General features: G+C 37.8%; 1 protein-coding gene and 1 non-coding gene across 2 annotated transcripts in view; one reads left to right on the top strand and one right to left on the bottom strand.

Annotated features, from left to right (window-relative positions):
- Window positions 1–23,033, bottom strand: part of LPAR1 (lysophosphatidic acid receptor 1) — a 165,213-nt gene that overhangs the window by 23,648 nt on the left and 118,532 nt on the right. The gene's annotated exons all lie outside the window — the stretch shown is intronic.
- Window positions 6,391–6,499, top strand: LOC115935961 (U6 spliceosomal RNA). Its single transcript, XR_004071544.2, has one exon. It is a non-coding gene; the product is annotated as a U6 spliceosomal RNA (small nuclear RNA).

Genomic DNA, 23,033 nt, shown 5'->3' on the forward strand with positions numbered 1-23,033 from the left:
ACCTGGCTAATTTTTTGTATTTTTAGTAGAGATGGGGTTTCACCGTGTTAGCCAGGATGGTCTCGATCTCCTGACCTCATGATCTGCCCACCTCGGCCTCCCAAAGTGCTGAGATTACAGGCGTGATTTAGTGAACTCTTTAATCAGACAGAGAAATTTATTTTCCTGAATCCTGCCTTCCTACCTGACATAGTTTGGCTCTATGTTCCCATCCAAATCTCATCTTGTAGCTCCCATAATTCCCATGTGTTGCAGAAGGGACCCCATGGGAGATGACTGAATCATGGGGGAGGGTCTTGCCCGTGCTGTTCTCATGATAGCAAATGGGTCTCATGAGATCTGATTTAAAAACAGGAGTTTCTCTGCACAAGCTCTCTCTTTGCCTGCCGCCATCCATGTAAGATGTGACTTGCTCCTCCTTGCCTTCCTCCACAATTGTGTGGCCTCCCAGCCATGTTGAACCATAAGTCCAATAAACCTCTTTCTTTTGTAAATTGCCCAGTCTCAGGTATGTCTTTATCAGCAGTGTGAAAACAAACTAATACAGTACCTTTCAACCCCCTTAGCATGCTGGAAAAGTTCTTATGCATCAGAACTACAAACACATCTTATAGGGAGAAACTTTTGCATCCATTCATCTGTTTATCTGAATGTGGAACAGTATTTAGCTTCCTCTTCCACAAGTTAGAGGCATCTGTGTTCTTCAAATCATAGCATCCTTACTAAGCTCCATCACTCTGTCTTTGAAGATAAAACAACATAAGGTAAAAGGAAAAAGACAACTGGAGAACTAATTCTAGAAAGATAGGGAGAAACATTGAAAAGTAGAAAAAAATAACTAGATATAGACTAAAATAAGGCCTTTGATTTTTTTTTTTTAATGAGCAGATATCTATACTACTGTTGTCAAGGATCATTGTCTCTGCATCACTTTGTATTGTTGAATTTTCATTATTTGGGGATTATTTCATAAGGGATACATAAAATCCTCAAACACAGAATTTCTGTAGGAAGGAAGAAAATATTTAATAGCAAAAACAGTGAGCTCAAGAAACCCTAGTAATTAGAATCATAGTCTTGACAAGTCAGATTTTCACTGGTCTTCAGATACGTATTTGAAGAGTTGAGAAAACTAGTGACTCATTTCTGTGACATTGGTGCCTCTGGGAATCCAGTGAAAGCCACAGCTCTATCCTGAAGTGTAAAAAGGACCTTAAAACAACACAATGCTTACAATTTCAAGCAATACAAACCAATATTTCTGGACCAAGTTATTTTTTCCAGTGCTAGTTTTGCTTTTAGAAATTAAAAAAAATGTGTCTGTTGGACTTTTCCCAGTAGCTTTGGAATTACAAAACTATTTTATCAGAGAATTAATATAACTTAGCACTTTTATTCATCTACATATGAAGTAAAAACTTTTTTATGTAGATTACTGTGTGCAAAGAAACATGAATTTAAATCTAACTTTTGTACTAGTATTGTAGTGACAGCTTCCATCCACTTACCCATCCTTTTCTCCAGACAGAAATAGTCTACAGAGAGGCAATATGAAACTATAAGAATGCTATATTTAGAGTGGGAGAACCGGATTTAAAACGTTTCAAAAGTTGCAAGGCCCTCAAGGGTCATCGGGTTTACGGCACACGTTCACGAGATGAAGACAGCTATGTTTAAAAGCAAGCCTCCAATATTGTCCTTTCCACAAAACATGCAACGGTTTGATCTTTTGACTAGCACCAACTTCTCTAGGCCTCAAATTCCTCATCTATAAAATGAAGGAGATCACTTACAGCCTGAGAAATCTCTGGCTAATTAAACTAGAATTTTAAATTTGCTCCTTTTCTGTAGCAGTGAATTCTTATTTTTGCTGTAAGATGCAGTATTCATAAAATCAGGCCTTTCACGTAATGTGTGTCACCTTAACTCCAAAACATCCTATGAGTGTTTTCACTGCATTCGTGCAAAGAAAAAAAATGAGATAATTCCTTGTAGTTGTAACCATCATATAAAGTAACAGATTTTGATAAATACCAAAAACCTGATAATCCCCTTAGGTTCCTTGGACAAACATCGGCTAATTCTTTTTTAAAAATACAACACAAATTATTCCATTACACAAATGATTGCTCTGGAGAATTAATGTTAAGAATGGAATGTTAAGAATGGAAATACTGGCTACATTTTGTTACACATCAAGAATCAGAATATAGGATACTTAGGATGAGTTCTCTTCTTCACACTGTGAAATCATTAGGAAGCTTCAATTTACTACGAAATTTCTAGATATTTGAAATGGCTATCTTTTTTCATAGTTGACACTCTAGGAAATGTTTGAATTAAATTACAAAGTAAAAATGATGGCAGCCATCCATTCAGTTAAAATGAAAATTATCTACATCAAGAATTTTCAGAAGTTCATTCGATCCATAAATAATATCAAGCAGCTATTTTGTGCAATGCAATGTAGTCAGTGTCTTTGGGAGAATATAGAGATGAAATAATACACAGACCTGGCTTGAGGAGACTAGAAACTGAAGCTGGGAAGAAAGGCATTTATGTAGCTAAATGGGAACCGTAAGTGCAGGGAGTAGCAAGGGAGGAGAAAGGAAATGACAGGGAGAGGAAGAAAGCAAGAGAAAGTCACCTAGACCAGTGCTTTATCAACTTCAATGTGTACACGAATCACCCAGAGATCTATTAAAATACAGATTCTGATTCAGTAGGTCTGGAGTGGGACCTGAGAATCAGCATTTCTAACAGCTGTCAGGTAATGCTAATGTTACTCATCCACGTACAGTACTTTGGGTAGCAAGAGTATGCTTTGAGTATATAAATCAACCTAGCTCAGAATTTCTCTATTTTGGCTAGATGATTCTTTCTTGTGGGACTGGTCATTCCATTGTAAGATATTTAGCAGCACCCCTGGCTTTTGCCCACTCAGTGCCAGTAATACACCACCCCCATGCCCCCCATTGTGAAAATCAAAAATGTCTCCAAACATTGCCAAATGTTTTCCTAGGGGCAAAGTCAGTGGTGTAGATAATGCTTTTACATAAAAAGTTATATGAGACAAATAGCAACCCTCTTAAAAATAACTCACTTATTTGTATTCGTTTTCTATTTCTGCTGTAACAAATTATCACAAAACTTTGTGACTCAGAATAATCCAAATTTATTATCTTATAATTCTAGAGGTCAGAAATCTGATGTGAGTCCTTGCTAGGCAAAAATCAAAGGGTTAGCAGGGCTGTAATTCTTTCTTTAGGATCCAGGGAAGAATCAGTTTCCTTGACTTTTCCAGCTTCCAGAAGCTTCCACTGCTCATGGACCCTTCCTCTTTCTTCAAAGCCAATGATCCAGCATAAAACCTCCCTATCTCAAGGCCTTTAACTTAATCACATCTGAAAAGTATCTTTTTGTTCCAGGGATAAGGATGTGAGCATCTTTAGTGGTCCATATTTCTCACTCCCATCATGTTAAAATAAAAATTACATTTGTAAATGATTTCATACCTAGAATAATTTAAGATAAAGTTTCTCCCCCAAAATCCTAGAGAACAGGGATTTTCTTCTGTGCCGCAAGTACTTTCCTACCTGAGAACATTTCATAGCATTTCTAGTCACACATAAATTCATCTAAGGAAGAACCAAGTTTTTCTACTTTTAATGTTACAGTTTCTGGCACCATTCCCAAGCTTTCTTGACCCTGTTGCTATCACTAGTATAAAATTACATTTTAAATGCCCAACAAATGAGGAAATATGATTCATTTCTGAATCTTTGGGTGTTTCCTGAAATTTAAGAATTCCATTTGTATTTTATAGAGTTATATTTACTACCTTAAAAATTTTCTTTTAGATTTATCTCAAAAGTGAAGGTAGTATTTGGCTACTTGAACCCTCATCCAAAACCTTCATCAGCACCTTCCCTGTGTTTTTTAGATTTTTGCTCATATGTGCCAAGGGCTAGGGCATCTTAAGTTACAGAATACTTAGTGACAAATTTAATTGAATCTAATTATCGTGCTGAAATGTTTAAAACAAATCTTTTCTTCAATCTGTTCCTATAAACTGCTCTTTAGAGTGAAAGCATGCATCTGCTCAAAGTGATTCTGAGATGGGGGCGGATGAGTAAATAAAGCCAGATGGCATTTACACTTACGGTTTCTTTCCCTTTTTGAGTTTGACATATAAGATTTGACTAACTGTCTTTAAAAGCTCATTTTTCCCAGCCTGTGAAGTTAAGCTTGGTGAAGTTGACAAGAGGCGATTAGGAGGAAGGCAGAAGGAGAAGTCGAGGCCTAAAGATAGAGTATTTGTTGACTCACGTTCCCACTACGATAAGAGTAGCAAAACTGAAAGTGAGGCTTTAACTCTTCCTCCACGTTCCTAAAGATATAAGAGCTTCAGCTCATTGAAGCCCATAGAGGCAGCATGTATTAGTCTGTTTTCATGCTGCTAATGAAGACATACCTGAGACTGGGTAATTTATAAAGGAAACAGGTTTAATGAACTCACAGTTCCATATAGTTAGGGAGGCCTCACAACCATGGTGGAAGAGCAAGGTATGTCTTACATGCAGCAGGCAAGAGAGAGTGTGTGCAGGGGAATTGCCCTTTATAAAACCATCAGATCTCGTGAGACTTATTCACTATCATGAGAACAGCATGAGAAAGACCCACCTCCATGATTCAATTACCTCCCACCAGGTACCTCTCATGACATGTGGGAATTGTGGCAGCTACAATTCAAGATGAGATTTGGGTGGGGACACAGCCAAACCATATCACAGCATGATTACGAAGTAGGGGGAAGAGAGAGGGCAGGTAGACTGCATTTCAGTTTTGTTTACAGGGAACTATGAAAGGCAGAAAAATAGAGAACTTTCTACTGAAACAAAGCCACTAACTAAATTCATTTTTTCTATAATGAGTAGTCTTAAGGGTCTTCTCCCACCCCACCTCTACCCAAAAATAGTCCCTGCACAAGAATTCTGGACTGGACAAGATGGTACAGATACTTTTTCCCTGTTCCTCCCAGCTAAGTATAAATATAAACCCTAGAAAAAAACACAAAAGGAAGCCAGAAAATTCTGAAAGGTGAAATGGTTAGAGACCCTACAACTAGAGGAATGTCATAGTGACAGGTCTTACAACCCACAACCTCACAGAAGGTCACCCAAGCCCAGTGTTTCTAGAGCCTCAATCTAGTAGCCAGCCCAAATAGGCTCATTCCCACTCAGACCAAAGGGGAGTCCCAATGATACTACCAGGCTGGCCAGCGGTACTAGCCAGGGAAAATGGAGCAGGAGCCATGCTGATATTGTTTGGCTGTGTCCCCACCCAAATCTCATCTTGAATTGTAGTTCCCATAATCCCACGTTGTGAGGGACCTGGTGGGAGGTTATTGAATCATGGGGGTGGATACCCTCAGGCTGTTCTTGTGATAGTAAGTTATCACGACATCTGATGGGTTTATAAGGGGCTTTTCCCACTTTGCTCAGCACTTCTCTCTCCTGCTGCCTTGTGAAGAAGGACGTGTTTGCTTCCCCTTCCACCAGGATTGTAAGTTTCCTGAGGCCTTCCCAGCCATGTGGAACTGGGAGTCAATTAAACCTCTTTCCTTTATAAATTACCCAGTCTCAGGTATGTCTTTATTAGCAGCGTGAGACTAATACATCTGCTGACCATAAGAAGACAGGAAAGCACTCTCCTTACTCACCAAGCCTAAGACTCCCTTCCTCCAATGAGAAACAGCAGGTGGCTTGCAGCACTAGCAAAGGGGATCCTGCAACAAAAAAAGGCTCCACCTGGGAAGTGTTTTCCTTGGAGAGAGGGGCGGTCCTCAGCACTAGTGCCTGTCTCCAGGATATCTGTTTGTATTCCCTCTACCTCCATCAGAGGCATCATGAGGCTCTACCGATGAGCTCCACCCCTTCAGGTAGCACCAGCAGACGCCAGGAGGAACCCTAGCAGCCCCAGATAAATCAAGAAGACCAAAATAGCACCACAAAGTATCTGAAAATGTAATTGTCATTGGACGCACAGCCCACAAAATTAGGCCAGGATTTTCTTGCTAAACCTAAATGGGATGACTGCCTACTAAAACAAAAGATTTAAATCGGACTCTGAGTCTCCTAATAGCATAGCCAAATTCCAGGATAGAATGAAAAATTACCCAACAAACCAAAAATCAGGAAAATCACAACTTGACTGTGAAATGACAACTGACACTAATCCAGAGATGAAACAGAAGAAGAACTTATTGACAAAGATTTTAAAGCAGCCATCCTCAAAATGGTGTAATGAGTAACTGTAAATTATTTAGAAACAAATGAAAAAATAGAAAATCTCAGCCAAGAACTAGAAGTTATAGAAAAAAGAACCACGGTGCTCACAGTTCAGCAGCAAATACACTAACATTGGAACAGCATAGATAAGATTAGCATGGCCCCTGCACAAGGGTGACATGCAAAGTCATGATGCATTCCGTATTTTTTGAGAAATTAAAAAAAGAACCAAATGGAAATTATAAAACTAAAAAGCACAACAAATATAAACTTAGCGGGTTCAATAGTAAAATGAAGGTGACAAAGGACAGAATCAGTGAACCTGAGAACAGATCAACAGAATTACCAAATTTACTCACTATGAACAAGAAGAAAATAGACTAAAAACCGACAAATAACAGACCCTCAAGGACTTGTAGCACAATAACAAAATGTTCAATATTCACATAATCAAAGGTCCAGAATAGAGGGAGAAAAAGAGAGTGGGCTTGAAAAATTATTTTTAAAATAATGGCTTAAAATTTTCTAAATTTGGCAAAAAAATATAAATCTACAGATTCGTAAGCTGTATAAATCTCAAACAGGATAAACCCAAAGAAATCCATACCAGGACATTTCATAATTAAAATTTTGATAAGTGAATTGCAAAAAAAAAAAAAAAAAAAAGGTCTTGAAAGCACTGAGAGAGCAACAACACATTACCTATTAGGGAACATCAACTCCAATAACAGCAAATTTGTTACCTGAAACCATATAGGCCAGAAGGAAAAGGTGCATTTTCCAAGTGCTGAAAACAAAGAATTGTCATCTTCAAATTCTATATCCAAGAAAACTATACTTCAAGAATGAAGGGAATATAGAAACAGATGAAAGAAACAAAAAGACTGTGTTGCTGGCAGACCCTTTAAAAATGGCTAAAATAAGTTTTTTGAACAGAAAGAAAATGATGGAAGATGGAATCATGGAGCATTAGGAAATAAAACAACAAAACAAGCTGCAATATGGCTACATACGATAGATGATTCTCCTCATGAGTTTCATAAGATATATTAGATGACTTAAACATTATAACACCATCTGATACTCAAGACAATAATATTTAAAAGTGGGAAACATAAAAGCATTTAAATGGAAATAAGGCCCCCACATGTCACTCAAAGTGGTAAAATGTTGATATCAGTAGACTGTGATAAGTCACATGTGTATTGTAATGAGAGAGCAACCAAAAGGAAAACTATTCAAAGAGGTATACTCAAAGACATAATAAATAAATAGAGGTATAATCCCAAAAGTCCTCAATATCTATTTGGGATTCTGCATATCAAATGACTCAATATAAATAAAAGTATTAAGTTGTTCATGGCAAAGTCCTAGACTAGGAGCTACCTCATTCTGAGACAGAACTAGACTGGAGCATGTTTCTGACTCTTAACTAGGAATCAGGATCACCAGAAATTCCTGGACCTTAACTGCCACATCTGTGAAATAGGAGTGGCTGGAGAAGTAGGTCTGACGGACAACCTGGACCACACCCAGTGATAATTCTATACATTATTACAGGTTTTAATTCTTCTCATCCATCCCATGTTATCCCTTATGATTCAGATGTCTTTCAAAGTGCTCTGAAAACTGTAAGAAAGTTCACAATCCAAAGAGGATATTGTATGACACACTCCAAGCTCTCACAAACCCCAGAGTAGAGAGGAGAGGAAGTGACAGAAGGAAGACACTTCAAATGTAGCATAAACCTACTGGAGCATGGACCATTTCCACTTAGAGGAATTATTCATTTCTTTCCCACCTCTGGTAGGGAACACCAATAAGCAAAGCAGGGTCAACTATTTACTGCTGTTCATTCGGCATCCTTTTAGATCAACTATAGCAAATCCTTGGAACTAAAGGAACTATATGAAAATTGGCTGATGCCAATCATGGTCCACCAACTTAACATGCTCTCACTTCTTCCTCAGTTTACCATGCTATCCTATTCCAAGTCTGCATAGGTGGCAAGATAATTTGTCCTTGAGAAGTGCTAGGTCATATATGGATGGTTGGGTACACTGGACAATGAAATGCATTTAAAACAAAATATGCCTTTGCTTTTTTTTTTTTCTTTTTTTTGCAGAAGGAGTCTCACTCTATTACGCAGGCTGGAGTGCAGTGGCATGATCTTGGCTCACTGCAACCTCTGTCACCCAGGTTGAAGCGATTCTCCTGTGTCACCTTCCCCCAGCAGCTGGGATTACAGGCGTGTGCCACCACACTCAGCTAATTTTTTATTATTATTATTTTTAGTAGAGATGGGGTTTCACCATGTTGGCCAGGCTGGTCTCGAACTCCAGACCTCAAATGATCCGCCCACCTCGGCCTCCCAAAGTGCTGGGATTACAGGTGTGAGCCATGGCGCCCAGCCTGCTATGTTTTATAAATAAGTATAAACACCTTAATTGCACCATTTACCATAAAAGTTAAAGGGCTTGCATTTTCTTATCAGTAATATGTAAGGATTTAAAAGGCTCTATACATTTCCTCAGTCTCTTATGTTCTATGGAATTATTTTCCCTAGACAGATAGTGGTGAACATACCTGGGCTAGAACATGCCAGTGTGTGCACTTGCTGGCTGAGTGTCCTGGCTCAATACCCTGAGGTTCAGTTTCTTCATTTGTGAAAAGGATATGGTAATACCTAATTTATAGCAGTGCTATAAGAACCAAATGAATTTCTGTATTTCAAACACGTGACATGTAATAAGCTTTCTACAGTAGCTATTATAATCCAGGAGCATGCTCTTTGTCAGAAACTTTACCATAGGTAGCAATGGATTTGGAAACAAAGTAAAACATTTCAAGAAATCAGATTAGTAAAGGTTATGGCACAAAAATACGTCAAGTTCTATGGACAAGATAGATGTTACCTCTAAAGCCAAAATTCTCCCTGCTTATGTTTGGGACTTCTAAGATCCCTGGAACTCTAGAATCAACCTTCTGACTACATTGCTGGTCCATTCTCTGTCTTCTATTATATGTAGGACAATGTTAACCCTTCCCAACTTGGTGTAATGTGTTTCATTAAAAAAAGGAAAAAATCCTACTTCTTAATTTGTATAATATAATGTTGACACTGGTGATGTTTTTAAAAAACTTATTTCAAGCCATGTGTTCTTTTGGTGAAAACTTCTGATTAAAGACATATAATCATTAAGAGTATCATCTCCATAATTTTAGCCTGTGCTAGAAATGCAAGCTCGTCTTTTCATTTTTTAGTACCAACCCAACACATGCCAAAATGGTCACCTCAAAATATTATCTAATAAAAGTACATATTCTGATCATTGTGTGGTAGAATATTTTTTCATATTAAAATATTTTTCTTGGGTTTGACTCTTACACTTAGGGAAATAAAATGCTTCACAACAATAATACTATTATGGCTCATAACCAGTTATCAAAATACTTTTAAAACAGCTGATTTTCTTCTAGAATGAAATTTTTTAAATTAAAATGCTTTTCCATATAAAATGCATATAGACAGCAAATATAAAACATAACAAATATATCACATAAAGTAAATGAACTATATATTTACTTGTAAAACCAAAGTTTCTATGGAGTGACATTGGATATATATGCTTTGAAGGCCAACTTAAGGATAAAAGAAGTTTCTAAAAATTATGATATAAAAATCCTTTATTGATTCAAAAGGGATTCAGATTAACATTTTAATTCTGTAACTTAAAAAATCTAGAATTAAGAACAAAACAAATTCTATGAATGTACATTTTCTGGTATTACTACATGCAGCTAATTTCAAAAGTTGATATGTATTTGAAAAATGTTAAAAATTACACTGATCATATTATCACTTTAACAAAAGGGAGAAAAGGATAATACTACCTCTGAGAAAGGACTAAATCTTATTTAAGAATTTGATGGCCCTAATGTCACAAACAATAAATATTCCTTATAATATTCTGTCCGGCAAAAAATCAAGAGAGGAACAGAGAGAAACTAAGATGAACAGAAATGTATGGTGAACATCCTAGAATGACTCACTGGAGACTTGACAGGCCCTGAGCCACTGATGGTTCTAATATTCTTAGCTCTGTAAAAAGGCAAGGGGTAATCGTTCTTGGTCTTTAATGGAACAGACTCTGGTGAAAGAAAGGGAACAGAGAATAAACTGTAAGAATAAAGACACACAATCACCTCAGCCAAAATAAACAGGTTACCTGTAAAGGGAGCATAATCAGACTGACCCCAGACTTTTCTGTAACAATGTTAAACATCAGGGTCCAGTAAAGCAACATCTATATGAGTTCACAGGAACTGTTTTGATTCATTAATTCTATATTCTCTCTTGACATTCACATGTCTGGACAACAGGAAAATATCAGATAAAGGATATGTGTTGTCTTTGCATGGGAGACTACAGGTTACTATTTTCTTTCTTTGATTCTTAATATTTCCCAATATATCTGTACTAATCATATGTTATCTTTATAGAAGAAAATAATTTTTATTAAAAATAATGCACAGATTAAAACAGAAAAAGCAGGAACTACAGAGAGCATAAGGATGGCTTACTATTCAAAGAACAGTAATTTGATTTACATCGGTTTAATTGTTCTAAAACTTTCACATCAAAAAAGAAAGACTTAACCTTTGACAAAACACACACACACACACACACACACACACACACACACACACACACACACACAGCTTTTCTGATTTCAGGGAAAAGCTAAAACAGATTCATAAGAAAATTACACTACAGAAGATGGAGGCTAAGGCTTATATCCAACCCAAATAATTCTGCTTCTCATCAGTTGCTTCTTGTTTAATTGTTCTTTGGAAATAAATAATCAGTGTGTTTTTCTTTTCTTTTTTTTCCCTTATGCATATTTTAGGAACATTTTTCTATTTAAACTAGGAACGAAAGTATTATTAATTTTAAATATCTAAATGTTTATAAATAGTAAGCAATTTTAAAATATTTTACTTAAATTATTTTAAAATATTAAGACATTTGTTTAAATGTTTTTATAATTCATTAATGCTAAATAAACTATTAATAAATTAATATTAATTAATATATTATAATTAACTATATATTAATAAATTGATACTGTTATTGTCTAGATGTTATTTTATTAAAATTTAAATGTACTGAATTATAATTATTTTCATCATAAAGTATTAAAACAGAAAATTAATACTGAAATTAGTCTCTTATCACATATTATGTTCAAGAGAAATCAAAAGGGAAATATAAAGTAAAATAATCTTAAAGGAAAAATACATTTTAGTAACTGCATTGAATGGAACATTCTGGTCTTTCAGAGAGATTCATTAGTTAGTGAAGTTACCTAAGCACTGTGAGGAAGTACCTTTTCTTCTGTGGACCAGAAATTCCCTGACATGAATACGACTTCCTAGGAGGCCTTGAAAATGCAAAGGGCCAGCTCTTGGAGTTGCCCTTGCTGGAAAGAACTATACTGAAGGGAAAGGGCAGGTGTGACCAGCATCCTTTCAGAAGAACTGGTCTGGTCACATAGAGAAAAATGTTCAAGGAGTCTTATAGTTTCCATTTCAGAAGGGACACAAGAACTACCAATCAGATGCCAGGGTAGTATTGAAACCAACCCCATCGTTCCATAGACTGTTCTTTTGGATAAACATAGAAATTGACCTTTTTTGTCTTAAAGCTTGAAACTTATATTTATTTTATCTGAGTTCCTTTCTTGGGAAAGGACCTTCAGGCCTCTCAAAAAAGTATCAAAGAAGTGAAACTCACCAGATCACTGTACCAAATGCCATATCCCTCACTCATCATGATTGCTTCATTGCCCCTCCCTAGTTCCTATTTCTTACACATTGTGACTATTTTTTTCCCTTCTATATAAACCCGTGGTTTTAGTCAGTCAGGGAGATGGATTTGAGTCTGAGCTCCCATCTCCTCAGCTGCAGCACCCAAGAAAAGCCTTCTTCCTTGGCAATGCTTGGCATCTCAGTGATTGACTTTCTGTGCAGTGGGCAGCAGGACCTAGACCAAACCCCTGGTGTTTCAGTAACAGTATAAGTTACGTGATCCTAGCACCTTCCTGTACAGGCACAGCTCATTTCATTGTGCTCATTACATTTTTTAGAAACTGAAGGTTTGTAGCAGCCCTGTATCACACAAGGATAGTGGCACCTCTTCTCCAGCAGCATGTGCTCACTTGGTGTCTGTGTCACATCTTGGTAATCCTCACAATATTTCAAACTTTTCATTATTATATCTGTTATGGTGATCTGTGATCAGTGATCTTTTTGTTTTGCTTCATTTATTAAATAAAGTATTTATTTATTTATTTAGAGACAGGGTCTGGCTCTGTTGCCCTGACTAGAGTGCAGTGGTGTGATCTTGGCTCACTACAACCTCTGTTTCCTGGGCTCAAAAGTGATCCTCCCACCTCAGCCTCCCGAGTGGGACTACAGGTGCCTGCCACCATGCTTGGCTAATTTTTTGCATTTTTTGGAGAGACAGGGTTTCATCATATTGCCCAGGCTGGTCTCAAACTCCTAAGCTCAAGCTATCCACCTGCCTCGGCTTCCCAAAGTGCTAGGATTATAGGCATGAGCCACCACATCTGGCCCAAATGTTATTTTTAGAGCAGGTTAGTTTCACAACATAACTGACCAATAAGTGCAGAGAGAAAATTCCACCTAAGACTTTCATAGCTGGAGAGGAAAAGTGAATGCCTGGCTTCTAAGCTTCAAAGGGTAGGCTGACTCTCTTGTTAGGGGATAAAGCGGCTGGTGTGTCTTTAAGCAGAAGCCAGTGCTCATTTACCATTCCAAAAATCCTACAGCCCTTAAGAATTATACTAGATCTACTCTGCCTGTAGTCTATAAATGGAACAACAAAGCTTGGATAACATCTGTTTATATCATGGCTTACTGAATATTTTAAGCCCATTGTTGAGACCTGCTAAAAAACAAAGATTCCTTTCAAAATATTACTGCTCATTGACAATGTACCTAGTCACCTAAGAGCTCTGATGGACATGTACAAGGATATTAATCTTGTGTTCATGACTGCTAACCCAATATCCATTCTGCAGCCCATGGATCAAGGAGTAATTTTGACTTTCAAGTCTTATTTAATAAGTATATTTTGTAAAGCTAGAGCTGCCATAGATAGTGATTTCTCTGACGGATCTTGGCAAAGTTAGTTGAAAACTTTCTGGAAAGAATTCACCATTCTAGATGCCATTAAGAACATCCATGATTCATAGGAGGAGGCCAAAATATCAACATTAATAGGAGTTTATAAGAAGTTGATTCCAACCCTCATGGATGACTGTGAAGGGTTCAAGACTTCAGTGGAGGAAGTTGCTGCAGATTTGGGAGAAAGAGCAAGAGAAAGAGTTAGAAGTGGCACGTGAAGATGTAGCTAAATTGCTACAATCTCATGATAAAACTTTAATGGATGAAGAGTTGCTTCTTATGGAGGAGCAAAGAAAGTGGTCTCTGGAGATAGAATATATTCTGGTTGTCAGTGTTGAAATGACAACAAAGGATTGAAATATTCCATCAACTTAGTTGATAAAGCAGCATTAGGGTTTGAGAGGATTGACTCAGATTTTGAAAGAAGTTTTACTGTAGGTAAAATGCTATCAAACAGTATTACATGCTACTGAAAAATATTTTGTGAAAGGAAGAATCAATCAACGTGGCAAACTTCATTACTGTCTCATTTTAAGAAATTGCCACAGTCACCCCAATCTTCAGCAACCACCACTGTCATCAGCCAGCAACCATCAACATCAAGGCCAGACCTTCCACCAGCAAAAAGATCATGACCTGTGCAGCGCATGGTGGTGCACACCTGTAATCCCAGCACTTTGAGAGACCAAGGCAGGTGGATTGCTTGAGCCCAGGAGTCTGAGACAAGCCTGGGCAACATAGCGAGATGTCATTTCTACCCAAAATACAAAAGCCAGGCATGGTGGTTCACACCTGTGGCCCAGCTACTTGGGAGGCTGAGGTGGGAGGATTGCTTCAGCCTGGGAAGTAGAGGCTACAATGCACCAAGACTGTGCCACTGCACTCCAGCCTGGGTGACAGAGGAAGATCCTATCTAAAAAAATAGTGGAGGATTTGAAAAAAAAATTAAGAAGCAGACTTAAGATACCTTAATTTTTTTAATTTAAGAAAAAATATTTTCAAAAGATTATGACTTAAGGCTCAGATGACTGTTAGCATTTTTAAAGAAATAAGCTGTTTTTAAATTAAGGTATGCACATACTTTTTTAAGACATACTACTATTGCACATTTAATAGACTATATTACAAACATAACTATCATATGAACCAGGAAACCAAAAAATTTGTGTGACTCACTTTATTGCAATATTTGCTCTATTGCAGTGGTCTGGAACCAAATCTGCAATATCTCCAAGGTATGCCTGTATCTTTCCCATATGCTTATTTCCCAATTGAGATCAGAATTAACACTTATAATACAGAAAAGGGCTGGGTGATCGTTTTAATGGCCAGCCGGAAAGCAGAAAGGCTAGGGAGACAGTATTTCAGTCTAAAGAAAACCTAAAAGGCAGAAACCCTTGGGTGATAGGAAGTGAAGGTAGGTAGATAGAAGAATAAACATCTGGATTACTGAGGGCTGTGGGAGGGAGAAAGGAAAGCACAGTATCAATGCAGAAACAATGTGACTACATCACAGTTTTTAAATACTTAATAATAGAAAATGGAAAGAAAAACAACTTCTTTCTAAGCACATCCTACTTTTGACCACCCATGTGGCCAGATCTCTTTGCTGTGACCCTCTCCATCATCGAGGTGACTAGAAGTACTTCACATTACAGAATTGTGCAACTTGTGAGCTTGAACATTGCCAGGAATCTCCACCTCTTAAAGACAATTCTGATTTCTTTACAAATGCAAATATTTGATCCCTGACCCAGAGATAGAATACAAAACTTTAAAACTCTTATCTTTTCCTGACAGTTTTAAAAAAAGAATTAGTAGGGGGCAAAGACCTTTTGGCTGACTACAGAGTTTTCTCATTTTTTTCTTCTAAAAGCAAAGAGAGAAGAGGAAACACCAAATGAGCTTCTCCTTTCACAATAAAACCCATTTTCAGACATTCGTCATTCTAGGAACATTGAGATTTTATTAATGGAGATAGTGTTTGGATATTCAGGCTTTCATCAACTATAGAAGCTGGCATGGTCTAAATTTGAACAAACTATTGAAATATAGCCGTAAGTTTCTTGTTGGAGACAGCATCTCCATATTACAGTTTTTTCATGACGCAAACAGTGTCCAAGGAGAAGGGCTAGAGATTCCATTCTAAATGCCACCAGGACACTCTGTTCTTCCTTCTTCACCCTCCAGATGAGAAGGGTTCCTTTCAGTTCAAAGGATGCTAATCTTGCCTCTCTTGGGACTGTCCCAAATAATAAACAGGCTGACCTTAGCTAAACAGAGCAACTGGTCAAACCTGGGAAGATCAGATTTTCAGCCTCAGAAAGCACTGTCATATGAACAAGGTTGGGAGGTTAACAGCATTAAGCCAGTTACTCTTTAGCACATCCTATGAAGTGGTGTCATGTGTGCTATTTGTGCCATTTCCCAGAGGAGGAACTTAAACTTGAAAGTAATTGACTTGTCAAGCTCCATTCAAACTGAAGTCTGTATTCAAATCCAGATCTTCCATTATATTCCCTGACCTAGAAAACCATCTGGGATATAATAGATACCATCTATCTAGGAATCTAGCTATGTATCTACGTAGATACCTCTTGTTTATATAACTGAGGCGTTGAGCTGTCTGACTCCAAAAGTGTTTTTCTGCCAGACCATGCTCCATAGAAAGTACAGACTTTTAGAGCATCTGTTAGATTAAGTACAGGTTTCCAGCAGGTAGTATTTACCACTACTACAAGTCAGCCAAATCAGAAAGGTTCATTATCCTAAAAGAAATTAAAATCAGTGCCAACCTGTCATAATATACATACACACAATTTGTTTCTAAAAGTCTCTAAATGAAAGTTTTGCAAAAGTATTGATGAAAGGTATTTATATATATATATATGTTTATGTACACACACATATGTATCAAGTTCATTTTAATAAGTATATATATATCCATTTTTAGCTTTAGATATTACAAAACTATGTAATAATCAGAGCAGACCAGCAGATAAGCCTAATTAAGTATGCCCACAAACAAAAAGCACACTCTGAATGGAACAAACCAAGTGAAGTGGAGTTATGGAAAATAAGACTAAAGGACAGGCTACAATGTGATTTTGGAAGGACGAGAACATTAGGGTAAGAGATTTCTGCTTTCCTTCTTAGGCAGTGGGGATCTATTTAAATTGTTGAGTAGGAAGATCAAAGTGGCTATTTTGTAGAATGTAGATGAAAGGTTACATGCTCAAAGAGGAGAGAACATCTAAGAAGTTCAATGGGTGCCTACTATATTTTTCCACAAGAAAGCTGGCTATTACCAGACTGTATGAACAAGACACATCCAAGCTTGACAAGCATCACTGACTTATTTTTGGCAGGCGATTTGGGGCAAAAAGAAGTTCCCTCATTGCTTTTTTCCTTTGGTTCCTGTCCTCAAAGGATGACAGCATCTCAAAAGGCAACTCTTCCCAGGAGAAAGCAAGCTCTACACCCAAGGACTTACAAACTCCTTTGCCTGATTCTAATCCTGTTTCCCTTTGTCTTATGTAGCTGTCTCCCTAACTTTTAAACCATTTTATCACTGTGTACACAAATGTCTTTGTGTTAATCTGTTTTCATACTGCTAATAAAGACATACCTGAGACTGGATAATTTATAAAGAAAAAGAGGTTTAATGAACTCACAGTTCCACATGGCTGGGGAGGCCTCACAATCATGGTGGAAGGCAAAAGGTACATCTTACATGGCGGCAAGCAAGAGGGAGAATGAGAGCCAAGTGAAAGGGGTTTCCCCCTGTAAAACCATCAGGTCTCATGAGACTTATTCACTACCACCAGAACAGCATGGGAAAGACCCACCCCCATGATTCAATTAACTCCCACCAGGTCCCTCCCACAACACATGGGAATTATAGGAGCTACAATTCAAGAAGAGATTTGGGTGGGGACCCAGCCAAACTATATCAGTCTTTAATAAATGTGTTTCCACAAAATCTCTAGAACAATTCTGGTTGTGAGGATAATTCTTGGTTTCCTTCTTTCCCAGGCTGAGAGTCTTATCGAGGAAGGCAGAATGCTGATACTGACATGGAAGATGCCTAGTACAGTATGCAGAGACAGGCTTCTTTTTATCTCTTTTCACTTCCTTTCTTCATTAAAGACTCAAGTGGGGGAAAAAAAGCTTATTTTGCTTGCTGAGATGATACTTCTGTGTTTTACTTTTCCTGCTTCAAAATTAATGTCTTAGCTCTCGAGCTAAGTCAACTGCTAATCTCATCCTCAAAAATGAAACCTACCCTTAGTTCTAGCCACTTGGCTTGAAAGAAACTTGAATAAAACAGATTTCACAAGTTAAAAAAAAAAGAATTTAATGATCAGAATGATAGTGAGGGCCCCTCTGTGCAAGCTGCATGCACATGCAGTCTAGGAGGTCTCTCATTTAAGATGCAGACATTGTCCTTAAGGATAATTTTGATGGTTTTTAAACTCCCTGTATAATTGTACTCTCTAAAGTGTGCTTATGATTCATAGTTTTTCTTTATCTTCTTTCATTTTAAAAACAGTAATATTTATTGCTATTTTATGATGATGAGAATAAGAAGTACGTATTGTAGAATATTTGAAAATGAATATACAACAGGTCGGGCATGGTGGCTCATGCCTGTAATCCCAGCACTTTGGGAAGCTGAGGCAGGCAGATCACTGAAGGTAAAGAGTTGGAGACCAGCCTGACCAACATAGTAAAACCCCATCTCTACTAAAAATACAAAACTTAGCCAGGGGTGGTGGCATGTGCCTGTAATCCCAGCTACTTGGAAGGCTGATGCAGAAGCAGAAGAAGAATCACTTGAACCTGGGAGGTGAGGTTGTAGTGAGCAGAGATCACGCCATTGCACTCCAGCCTGGAGATAGAGTGAGACTCTGTCTCTCAAAAAAAAGAATATATAACAAAAAGTATCTGTAATTCCATCTCTAGAATTTAATCTGTGAACATATTATTCAAAATGTGTACATGTGTATATACACACATACATATGTCCACATGTGTATGTACACATATAACCACAATCATATATTTGTACATACTCATTTTTCTTAGAATAAATTTCTGGAATTATGAAGATGTAAATGGATATGAATGGTTTAAATTCCTTAGATGTAGATTTTAGCTATTTTTCCATGTTATCATCAAAAACGAAACACTGACTACCCTGAGAAAGAAGAAAAATTGAACAAGTGTGCCTTCTTTTCCTCTCTTGCTTACTTCTGAGTGTCTTACTTCTTACTTCTGTCAATATAATAAGTTATCAAATTATCAATATGAAAATCATGGTAATAACATGAATGACTAAAATCAAACAAACAGGTAAGTATACAGTGATATAACCTTATGGTAAAATGTTAGATGTTAAATTTCAAGGATAAGGGAATCTTGAGTATGATATCAATTATATAACACTACTGTATACATTTAAATGCATGTATACACACATGTAGCATGCAATAGCCAGTATCTACTGAGGTCTGTCATATAATTGGCACTGTGCTAATAACCTCATTGAATATACTTCTCATGTAGTCCCTGGCAATAACCTTATGAGATAGGACTGCCTGTATTTTACAAATGAGGAAATTGAGGTTCAAAGAGGTCAAGAAACCTCTCTGGGCAATACAGCTAGGAATGATGAAGCTGGGATCCTACTCTAAATCTGGATGCCTCCAGAGGCCTTTGTTCTTAGCCACTATGCTATATTGGCACAAGAAAAAAATACACTGGATGGAAGTATGTCAAAATGGTGGTGGTCAAGTTCAGAATCACTTTTGTATCCTTACTTAAATGATTCTGTATACTATAAAACATTGACATATGATACGATTTACTTTTATAACCAGAAATAAATTAATGAATAATAAGTATTGCATGCAGGCTTTGTGACTCAGACCCAGGTGGCCTGGATCACTCAGACCCTCTGTAGGAAGACCATTATTATTATTATGCAGAAACCCTTGGGTTGGCCATAATTTTTTTCCTCTTCTTTCTTGTAGCTGAGGTGGAACAGCCTCCTAATGGGGCAGATGTCTTTTTAAAGTCCTCCAGTTTTCTCTAGAGAATGCTAATTACTCCCAAACCACCCCCTAAAAAAACTCCACTGACTTTAACTAGAAATTATAAAAAAGGTATATCCAGATGTTAGCAATAAAGATAATATTTTTTAAACTTGGAAAAAATAACTGTAACAATATACATGGAGAACTATATAATTCATTCTTTTGGATAGGCCAAAATAAAGTCTTTTTTTTTTTAAGGTTGTTGAGGGCAGATACAGCAGAATAACTAGTGCTAAGTGTGTATACTGTCAATATTGTAATAACTTTGTAGTTGGAAGATAAAATAACTTCTTTTCAAATATAAGCTAAGGTATGAAAAACAAAACTTTAAAATGTTCTTGGCCGGGTACAGTGGCTCACGGCTGTAATCCCAGCACTTCGGGAAGCCAAGGCGGGTGGATCACCTGAGGTCAGGAGTTCAAGACCAGCCTGGCTAACAAAGTGCAACCTCGTCTCTACTAAAAATACAAAAAAAAAAAAAAAAAATTAGCCAGGCATGTGGTACATGCCTGTAATCCCAGCTACTTGGGAGGCTGGGGAAGCAGCATCACTTGAACCTGGGAGGTGGAGGCTGCAGTGAGCCGAGATTGTGCCATTGCACTCTAGCCTAGATGACAAGAGCGAAATTCCATCTCAAAAATAATAATAATAATAAAGTTCTTAAGCTTTTCAGGGGCAGGGCAATACGTTTTTAATAAGACTAAGAAACACTATGCTAAACCTGATTCTTGAGGGAGCCAACCAATATATTAGAAAGCCACATGACTGGGCTATATCTTTAAGCCCCACAGAATTGCTTTCATTGAACTGCACTTTGGTTACAGACCACCAACCTTCACTGAGAAATGATATGGCATGACTTTATGGGACATGGTACTGAATGTGCCATAAAGAATGTAGAGCTCTCCAGAACATCACATCATAGCTGATGCATCCATCACAGAGCAATACCCAAATGAGAAATGTCTCTTTGGACTCAGTACTTAGAAGGGTTATTTCTCCTGATTTTACTTTATGGCCACCAAATCATGAATCTTATTGTGTTTTACATCTTCATTAACTGCTAGAAAGTATGTCTTTACCTGACTCCATGTCAGTTTCTTAGATTTCTTTTTCCCTTTCCCTCCTTTTTCTTGCTTATTTTAAACTCAACTTTGTCCTCTGAACTGAATGCATCCTTTTAAGCTGTCTTAAATACTTTGTTTTGAGACTGGGTCTCGCTCTGCCACCCAGGCTGTAGTACAGTGGCACGATCACGGCTCACTGTAGCCTCCACCTACAGGCCTCATGCTATCCTTCCAACTCAGCCTTCCAAGTAGCTGGGACAAGAGGCAGGCACCACCATGCCCAACTAACTTTTGTTTTTTGTTTGTTTGTTTGTTTGTTTGTTTGTTTGTTTGTTTGTAGAGATGGGGTCTTTCCATGTCATCAGGCTGGTCTCGAACTCCTAAGCTCAAGCAATCCATCCACTTTGGCCTCCCAAAGTGCTAGAATTATAGGTGTGAGCCACTGCACCAGCCAAATCCTTTTTTAAATAAAAGATTAAGTATAAATAAACAGGCACATACTCTGTACACTTCTGTAAGACTGTTTATGTAAGACTGCTATTGGACATAAGAACCACCCAACATGAATGAAACCAGCATGTTTCCTATACCAAAAAGAAAATAAATTTTCATTTATATTTTAACAGTGAGATTGAAACAATCTAAGGTCTCTCACCCACAGGCCATTCTGCAGACACTCAGGTTACAATCTGAACCCAACAGAGCAGCTGGCTTATGTACAGGCTCATGATTACATCATGATTATGTGTTTCCATGCCACTGTGTTCAGGAAGTAAGCGGTCTGGGTATAAGATTTCTAGCCATCCTTGAGGTGAGTGGACAGAAGGAACTGTCAGGTTAGAGATGCAGCATTTCAAAAACAAGCAGAAAGGATGAAGGAAGGGGAAGTGAAGGAACAGGTAAAGAGATATGAGACTCAGAAAAGAGTAATGTCTCTGTAGCCAAAATTAAAGAAAACTTCAAAAAGAAAGTACTAGATGATACATTCTTTAACAGATGACCAATATTCCTGGCACAAACTTTTTAAAAACTAAGTATACATTTAAATACATAACATTCCATCCTTTAGCCTTCAACCTAACAACATCAATTCCTTTAAAACAGCATTTTTGAAAAGCTGGGTTTTTTTTTTTTCCATCTGTACTCGAAATGGTACATCTATGGTGGACACACCCTAAGATGTTCCAAAATGAGTCACACTCTTGTGTAGACCCCCCTCCCCTGGTGTGTGAGCAGAACCTGTAACTTGCTTCTAGCCATAGAATACAGTTATAGGATGCCACTCCCTTGATTAGGTTCTGTTAAATAGCAAAAGTGAAGGGGTTTTGCATATGTAATTAAATTGACAATAAATTGCTCAAAAGGGAGATTACCTTGGGTCAGTTGGACTTACTTAAGTGAGCTCTCACAGAGGCCAGAGACTGGAACAAGTACAGATTTCTCTCTCTCTCCCTCTCTCTCTCCCTCCCTCTCTCCCTCTGCCCACCCCCTGCCTCCGCCCATTGCTGGCCTTGAAGATGCAAGTTGCCATGAATTCTACAGTCACAAGGAAATGAATTCTACCAGCAACCTAAGGAACTTGAGGCAGATCCTTCCCTAGTCGAGCCTCCACATGAGAATGCAACCCAACTGGTATGCAGACTTCAGCTTGTGAGACCCCAAGCACAGAACCCAGCTAAGCATGCCTGGACTTTTAACCTACAGAGACTGAGAGATAATTCATGGGTGTGTTTTAAACCACTAAGTTTGTGACAATTTGTGATGTAGCATAGAAAATGAATACAACACCTAAAGACAGAGACAATTTGCATGGGAATTGCCTTTTAATCCACTAAACAGAAAAAAATGTAATGGAAACTTCAGACTCCTCTCTTAACTTCTCACATCACTTAGCCAAGTTCTCCCACATTAGATGTTCCAGATACTTAAACTAAAGCAGCTGTCACCATATCCAAAATGCTTCGCTGGAGAACCATCACATGACACCACTGTGGGAGTTTCAGTGCTTGCTGGCCCAAGGAAATCTGCCTCCAATAAACCAGGAAATGTTTAACCCAGACAGCCTGTAACTTCCACAATTTTCTAATCAGCCACCAGAGAGTCCTCTTTAGATTGTCATAGTGACTCAGCACACACACATCAATGCCTTCAACCCCAAAGCTGCACATCTATGTACGTAGTTGTTCTCCCTTCACCTACTTGGGCATGAAAATCACCAAATGAGCACAGAATCAGCAAACTTTGTATAGGCCACAAAGGAGGAGGCAACGTTTCATTTCCATTTTAGCACTGAGATCAAAACACAGCCAAAGGCCAGGCTATTCAGCTGAGACTTGATTCCATAATAGCATGTTCTCTCTGCCCTG

The sequence above is a fragment of the Gorilla gorilla genome, chromosome 13 (genome assembly GCF_029281585.2).
Source record: "Gorilla gorilla gorilla isolate KB3781 chromosome 13, NHGRI_mGorGor1-v2.1_pri, whole genome shotgun sequence".
Lineage (NCBI taxonomy): Eukaryota > Metazoa > Chordata > Mammalia > Primates > Hominidae > Gorilla > Gorilla gorilla.